The sequence below is a fragment of the Octodon degus genome, unplaced genomic scaffold (genome assembly GCF_000260255.1).
Source record: "Octodon degus isolate 3935 unplaced genomic scaffold, OctDeg1.0 scaffold00115, whole genome shotgun sequence".
NCBI lineage: Eukaryota > Metazoa > Chordata > Mammalia > Rodentia > Octodontidae > Octodon > Octodon degus.
The window spans coordinates 5,344,778-5,351,969 of NW_004524691.1; the positions used below are offsets into that span (position 1 = coordinate 5,344,778).

Genomic DNA, 7,192 nt, shown 5'->3' on the forward strand with positions numbered 1-7,192 from the left:
GCCATCCACTGGCCAAATGCGAAAGGTGTGTGCTCTAAGTGCCAAATAAGATAACGTTCTGTGACAGATTCTCTAAATAGCTGTACACATGTATCCCCAAACAAATAATTCCTACTTTAAAAAATTTATATCCAGACCGGTTCTGCAAAAGAAAGAAAGAAAGAAAGAAAGAAAGAAAGAAAGAAAGAAAGAAAGAAAGAAAGAAAGAAAGAAAGATTTATATTCAGACAGAAACGGTTGGGAGAGAGGAAGGCAGCAGGATGGTGTTGGAAAGCTCTATGGTCTGTGTGGACAACAGTGAGTGTATGTGCAGGTCGCTGTCAACATCGTATGTCTCTGACAAGGTCAGTCAAATTCCATCAAGACTTATCCTGAAACCCTGTACTGCAGTTTGTAGATCCTTTGTCAGTGTCAGCCATGTAGATGAGTCATGGCCATTGCTTGACCAATTTGCTCTCTGTGAATGCCTGAGAGAATGTTTTCTCTCCATGTGACTATTATGTGACTCTCCTTAGGCACACTCTACATTGTCAATCACTTTCCTGTGTGGCCTCATAATATTCTTGATCAGAAAATCTGGGACACCACTGAGTTACAGGATGTTACAGTACAGTCTCTCTTATATCCTGAGTCCCCACTGACCTTCAAGGGCTAGGGCCACAATGTTGGGTATCCTTGTAGCCCTTATTTTTCTCTAATTTTTGCTTCAACTTGGTTTTAACTATCCAGCAGAAAAGTTATAAAAATGAGGTATAAAAAGTAAAGCAGTATTAATATGCTGAGCTGTAAAAGGCTCAAGTCAACAACTTCTGACATTGCCAGTCCTGCGGGTAACCCACTACTATTATGGACTACTGGACTATATTGGATTACTTTGCTGAATTCACACACAATATTTGAATGGCAATGGAATACCTATCTCTGATGAAAGTAAACAAAAAAGTGGATATAAATGGAGGACCATTTTTTTTTTTTGCTGAGAATGCGTTATATTTGTGTAGAATAGAAGATTATGTCAAAATTCCTCCCAGCATCACACTAAGCATGCCTATGCTGAATTTCTATTTATCCACACAGTCCAGCTTAGAGAAACAAAACTGTGGTTTGTGCTCTAATTAATTTCCAAAAAAATATGGAATGCTTCACGAATTTGCGTGTCATCCTTGCGCAGGGGCCATGCTTCTCTGTATCGTTCCAATTTTAGTATATGTGCTGCCGAAGCGAGCACTGGAGGACCATTTTGTAGTGAAAAAAATATATGTATATACAAAATAGCATAGATGTACAGTTTCTTTCTCTAGTTCAATGAGAAGGAAGTTTTTTTTTTTTTTTTTTTTTTTGAGAATTTTGAGAAGGAAGTTTTGAACTAATAGTGTTTAGACAAGATATCATGTCTCGGGGGCTGGGGAAATAGCTCAGTGGAATAAGTGCTTGCTTGACAAATGCAGGGCCCTGAGTTCAATCCCCGGTACTGCAAACAAAAACAAAAACAAAACAAAATGAAACAAAAAGATATCATGTCTGCATCTTATACTATGAATAACTACTTCGAAGACAACAATATGCAATGTGTTAATTATTGTAACTGTCCTACTAACCTGTTTTGAAACAGTCTCATTGCTATTTCTTTCTCAATAAAATTAATATTTAAAAAAAAAAACATCGTGGGGCCCTGGCCCTAGCTAAGTTCTTTAAGTGGCTGCTTCCACAAAGCTGTCAGCCTCAGATTGCTGTAGTTCGATCCCCACAACACTCCAGCTAGCCAAAAGTGCCCTGAAGACATTCGAGGAGCAAAAACAAAAACAAAAACAAACCCCCTTATTCGGGGCCGGGGAGCTGGCTCAGTGGAATAAGCATTTGCCTGGCAAGCGCAGTGGCCTGAGTTCAATCCCTGGTTCCGAAAAACAAAACAAAACAAAACAAAAAAAACCACAACCACAACCACAACAACAACAACAACAAAAAAAAAAAACATCGTATGTCACTCAAAGACCCGCAGCAACCCTGAGAACAATGTGGGCCTCATCACACTGGCCAATGACTGTGAAGTGCTGACCACCCTCACCCCGACACTGGCCGTGTCCTCTCCAAGCTCCACACAGTCAAACCCAAGGGCAAGATCACCTTCTGCACTGGTGTCCGCATGGCCCACCTGGCTCTGAAGCACAAGCAGGGGAAGAATCACAAGATGCGCATCATTGCCTTTGTGGGGAGCCCTGTGGAGGACAATGAGAAAGATTTGGTGAAACTGGCTAAATGCCTTAAGAAAGAGAAAGTGAATGTTGACTTTATCAACTTTGGGGAAGAGGAGGTGAACACAGAGAAGCTAACAGCCTTTGTAAACACTCTGCATGGCAAAGATGGCTCCGGTTCTCATCTAGTGACAGTGCGTCCTGGGCCCAGCCTGGCTGATGCACTGATCAGTTCTCCCATTCTGGCTGGAGAGGGTGGTGCCATGCTGGGGCTTGGTGCCAGTGACTCTGAATTTGGAGTGGATCCCAGTACTGATCCTGAACTGGCCCTGGCCCTTTGTGTTTCTATGGAAGAGCAACGACAGAGGCAGGAGGAGGAGGCCCGGCGGGCAGCTGCAGCCTCCACAACTGAAGCTGGGATTGCTACTACCGGGACAGAAGACTCAGATGATGCCCTGCTGAAGATGACCATCAGCCAGCAGGAGGTTAGCCATACTGGGCTTCCTGACCTAAGCAGTGTGACGGAGGAAGAACAGATTGCTTATGCCATGCGATGTCCCTGCAGAGAGCAGAATTTGGTCAGGCAGAGTCAGCCGACTTGGATGCCAGTTCAGCCACGGACACCTCTGAGCCAGCCAAGGAGGAGGATGACTATGTCGTCATGCAGGATCCAGGTTCCTTCAGAGTGTCCTAGAGAATTTTCCAGGCATGGATCCTAACAATGAAGCCATCCGAAATGCCATGGGCTCCCTGGCCTCCCAGGCCACCGAGGATGGCAAGAAGGACAAGAAAGAGGAGGAGAAGTGAGACTGGAGGGAAAGGGTAGCTGTGCCTGCCCCGAGGGAACTTTGAGGGGTGATGGGGCAGGAGGTAGGGTTAAGTGTGTCCTTTTTAACCCTTACAGCCCACATAAAGGTTAGCAGGTTTTTTCTTTAATTTGTTTTTTTTTAATATCCATGTGGTAGCACATGCCTATAATGCCAGTACTCTAGGAGGCTAAGGCAGGAAGACTGCAAGTTCAAGTCCAGCCTGGACAGCTTATTGATGTGGCCAGAGCCTATCTCAACAATGAAAAACAAAATGGGCTGGGGCTGTAGGTAAGTATGAAGGCCCTGGGTTTAATCTTTAGTATTGCAAATAAGCAATATACCACATAATGTCAGTTCAGACTGGCAAAAATTCGAAGTTGACAATGCATTATCTTGGTAACACTGTGGGTGAATGCAGATTCCACAATGTAAAATGCTACAACGCCTCTAAAGGGAAATTTGGCAATACTTAACAAACCCAAATATGCCTTTATACTTTGACCCAGCAATCCATCTTTAGCCTGAGGAATGCTCCTAACTATATACAAATACACACAAGAGTATTTGTTACAACATGATTTACAATCATGAAATACTACAAGTTTATTAAATACCCACATACATGAGAGTGGCTGAATAAACTTTGGTACAGTCACACCAGGAAGTACTGTGTAGGTGTAAGAACAAAGATTTATATTAACTAACAAGAATGAGGAAGAGCTATATAAACCAATAGGGAGCACCTCCCAGAATGTGCTATTAGGCAAAGGGAGGCATTTTAAAACAACTGACACTCATGTGAATGCTGTTTTTTACCTATATCAGTACATCATTTGAATGTTTAGCACAGTACTTGAAATCTGGGTGGGTGGGTCAGGAATGGTGGAAGCATGTACGAGAGGCATTGAGTCAGCTGGGTACCTAATCTGACTGAGATGTGAATGCAATCTATCTGGAGCGGGGCACTTCTCTGTGTTTACCTCTAGATAGCTGGAGATCAGAGCAGGTAACAGCTGCGTGTCTGGGAGTAAGCGATGAAGCAAAACGCACATGATGGTCCCGTTGCAGCGTTCACAGACCACAGTGTTCCAGTGGATGGCAGCAGTGGGCCAAAGCTTGGAAGCTGGATGGCTGCAGGATTTAATGCTGATCGGTCGCATTTTAAATCAGTCTGATTTCAATCAATAATCTGATCTCTGAAGATCTGAAAGTCTGCAGAGGCATGCTTATATTTCCCTTGTCATTGCTGCTAGTCCATGCTAGTCTTGTTTTTTAATTTTATTTCACTTTCTCATCTATTTCTCATTTTGAGAAGAGAACCCGTTGCTGTTTTATAACACTAATTTTGCATATTTATTTCTTCTCTTCAGATATGAGAGTCATACTGTTTTTCTTCTGTCCCAGGAAAATACAGCAGCCTGGCACAGAAGAAATCCATCTCTCCTGAGACGTTGCTCCCACGCCATCTGCTGACAGAAGTGAGCATCGCGCTGGCTGGCAAAGGAACTGTGAACGTTCCTGGTCAGCCCAAAGGCTGCGCTGGGTCTGTGACAGTGAACCCAACCGAAGTAAGTCCACTGGAGAAGAGTTTATGTACACTTCCCACAGCTGTTCCTCCAACACGTTAATTTTTCTTAAGGTATTTCTCACAATTTGAATTTCTTCTCAATAGATAACTCATAAATGTGTGCACATTATTATTACTTAATTTTATTTATTTATTTTGGCAGAACTGGGGATTGAACTCAGGCCCTTGTGCTTGCCAGGGAAGCACTTATCCTGCTGAGCCATCTCCCCAGCCCCCTTATTACTTAATTTATGTACTTGCACTTGTTTTTTCTACTAAGATAGAGAGCTTCATTAACATTTTTTCCAATTAGAAAAGTGTAATGTTACTTGATTCCATTTGTCCCTTATGAGGGAGGACAAATATATTGAGTTTATTTTTGCAATTGGTCTGTAAGACAGAGTCCCACACACCATGGTAGAGAAATAAATCGTTTTTTTTTATAGGTAGACATACGTATAAATACATAATTGGACACACACGAAAGAAAATGGAATTGATTGAATGAAAAATATGTACATTATTTAAAACGTTCACAAGAGACATACTTCATTAAAACTGAAGTCTGTAGAACATAAATTTAATCATTGGTATGAGAAATTTGGAGCAATTTGGGGTGGCAGTCTATCTTCAGCATGGTTCCGATCACTGATTTCACCAGACAAGCCTTTCTCCTCTTCATCTGGATAGATTCATCAATTTAATGTCTTTGGGGATAGAATGAACACTTCTTTTTCATTTAAAACACAATTTATTGTATAGTTTTTGTTCAGTATCTAATTTGCACTGCAATTGTAGCATATTATTTGTTCGACTCTTCCAGGACTCAAGTTTTTCATAAACAAATGAAGGAAGCAGCAGAATTATTTCAGGGGAACTGAATGAAAATAAACCTGATTCCTGGATGTTTTGCTATAATAAAAAGGATTATGTATTAATCACATAAGCACTTTCAGATTTAAAAAAGCTTGGCTACAAGGATCAGATCTACAAAGCTCTTTGGTCTTAATTATTGTAGATACTGGGTTTGGTACCCAGGAAAGCAATTAGGACTATAATTTTCTATTTAATTAAGATTTTTTCCTGTGAAGACTGCTTAAAACTCCACAAACTTCATCAGGGCTTCAACATGCTTAAAAATCCCACAAACAACCTGCAGGATAAAAAATCCAACGAACAGGCTGGGGAGATAGCTTGGTGGTCCAAGTGTCTACTTAGCAAGCACAAGGACCCAGGTGCGATCCTGGGTACCGCGTGCTGTGCTGACCCTGCAAACCTGAGTGTGCTGTGCTGGCCCCAAAACTGGGTGTGGTGGTGCACACCTGTAATTCCAGCACTGGGGAGGCTGAGACAGGAGGATCACTACAAGTCTGAGCTGTGTAGGAAGTCCCTGTAACAAATAAATGAATAAAAGAGATTTTAAAAATGTAACAAACTTCACAGATAATAAGTGTAATATTTTCTGATAAGAAAATTCAAGCTTAAAAATATGCAATAAATCCAAAATATATAGTACTGAAAAAGCACTTCCATTTCAGCAACTTTTAAAATTATGCTTTGAAGATGTTGTTGGTTTTACAAATCATGCATAGTTTTTTTTTATAAATGAGTAAACTGTATATTCTGGCTGAAGGAGGTAGATATTGAGTTTTATTCTTGTTGAGTGAAATGTTAATGAGTGAATGTGAATATTTCCTGAGTCTCAAATCTCAGGTCATGGATAGAAATTTTTAAAAAAGTGACATCCAAAGAATGATTTAATATGAGTTAGCCAAGATTCTCACACTTCCCAGCGCATCTTCCCATTACCTGGGCTGTTACTTTTGTCAATTCAGCTCTAAAATATGGAGACAATCTGATACTCTTTAAGTATATATTTTTTAAAGATATGCAGGTCATTCAAATAAGAACATACAAACTTTTCAATCCTATGTTTACATAAACATGAGCAGAAAATGCAGAATATTTTTCACGAGTCTATATATACAGAAGCAAAACCAGATTTAAAATCCAATGTAGCTGTTTTCATTAGACGTCCTTGGAACTGGGTGTACCTTCTATGAAGAACCGGATAATGGTGATGTGGAGTTAAAGGGACTCTGTATCATTCTAAGGCACTGCGCAGGACGGTGATGGGGCGAAACTGCCCTTACTCCACCTCTCCCACTCCAGCAGGCTTCCTTTTGAGATCAAGCTCACTCATCAGGACATCTAGGCTCCCATTCAGGACACACTCCTTCCTCTTGTCCCATCATAGAAGCCTACTCTGCTAGGAAGGAGAGATAGGGTGGAGTGATCAGGGAAAGAAAGGAAGTCACTGAAGGTGACTGTGAGGTTTCCAGCTTGGATTCTATGTAAAAAGAAGATAAAGGGAGTGTTTTGACTTACACAGCACTCAGGAGAGGTAGGAGGTAAAGGTGTGTAAAGACTACATCCAGAACTAAGAGTTCTGAGATTAACTGTGCCCCTTTTAGTGGCTAACTTTGCTCCAGAGGTGCTGGCTGCCCCCATATCAAAGAAACCAGGATGCTCAATCCAGTGGTTACAGCTGGTCAAGTTTATGCCTATACCCTGAAGTCAGTCTCATATTTCTGTGAGATAATGGTAAGATAAGTGGTTGCAAT

At 41.3% G+C, this 7,192-nt stretch overlaps 1 non-coding gene and 1 pseudogene across 1 annotated transcript; one reads left to right on the top strand and one right to left on the bottom strand.

Moving 5' to 3' along the window:
- The first annotated feature begins 260 nt into the window (after positions 1-260).
- On the top strand, positions 261-2,999 carry LOC101572851 (annotated as a pseudogene).
- On the bottom strand, positions 1,127-1,228 carry LOC111812172. The gene has a single exon (XR_002817747.1). It is a non-coding gene; the product is annotated as a U6 spliceosomal RNA (small nuclear RNA).
- Positions 3,000-7,192: the final 4,193 nt, after the last annotated feature.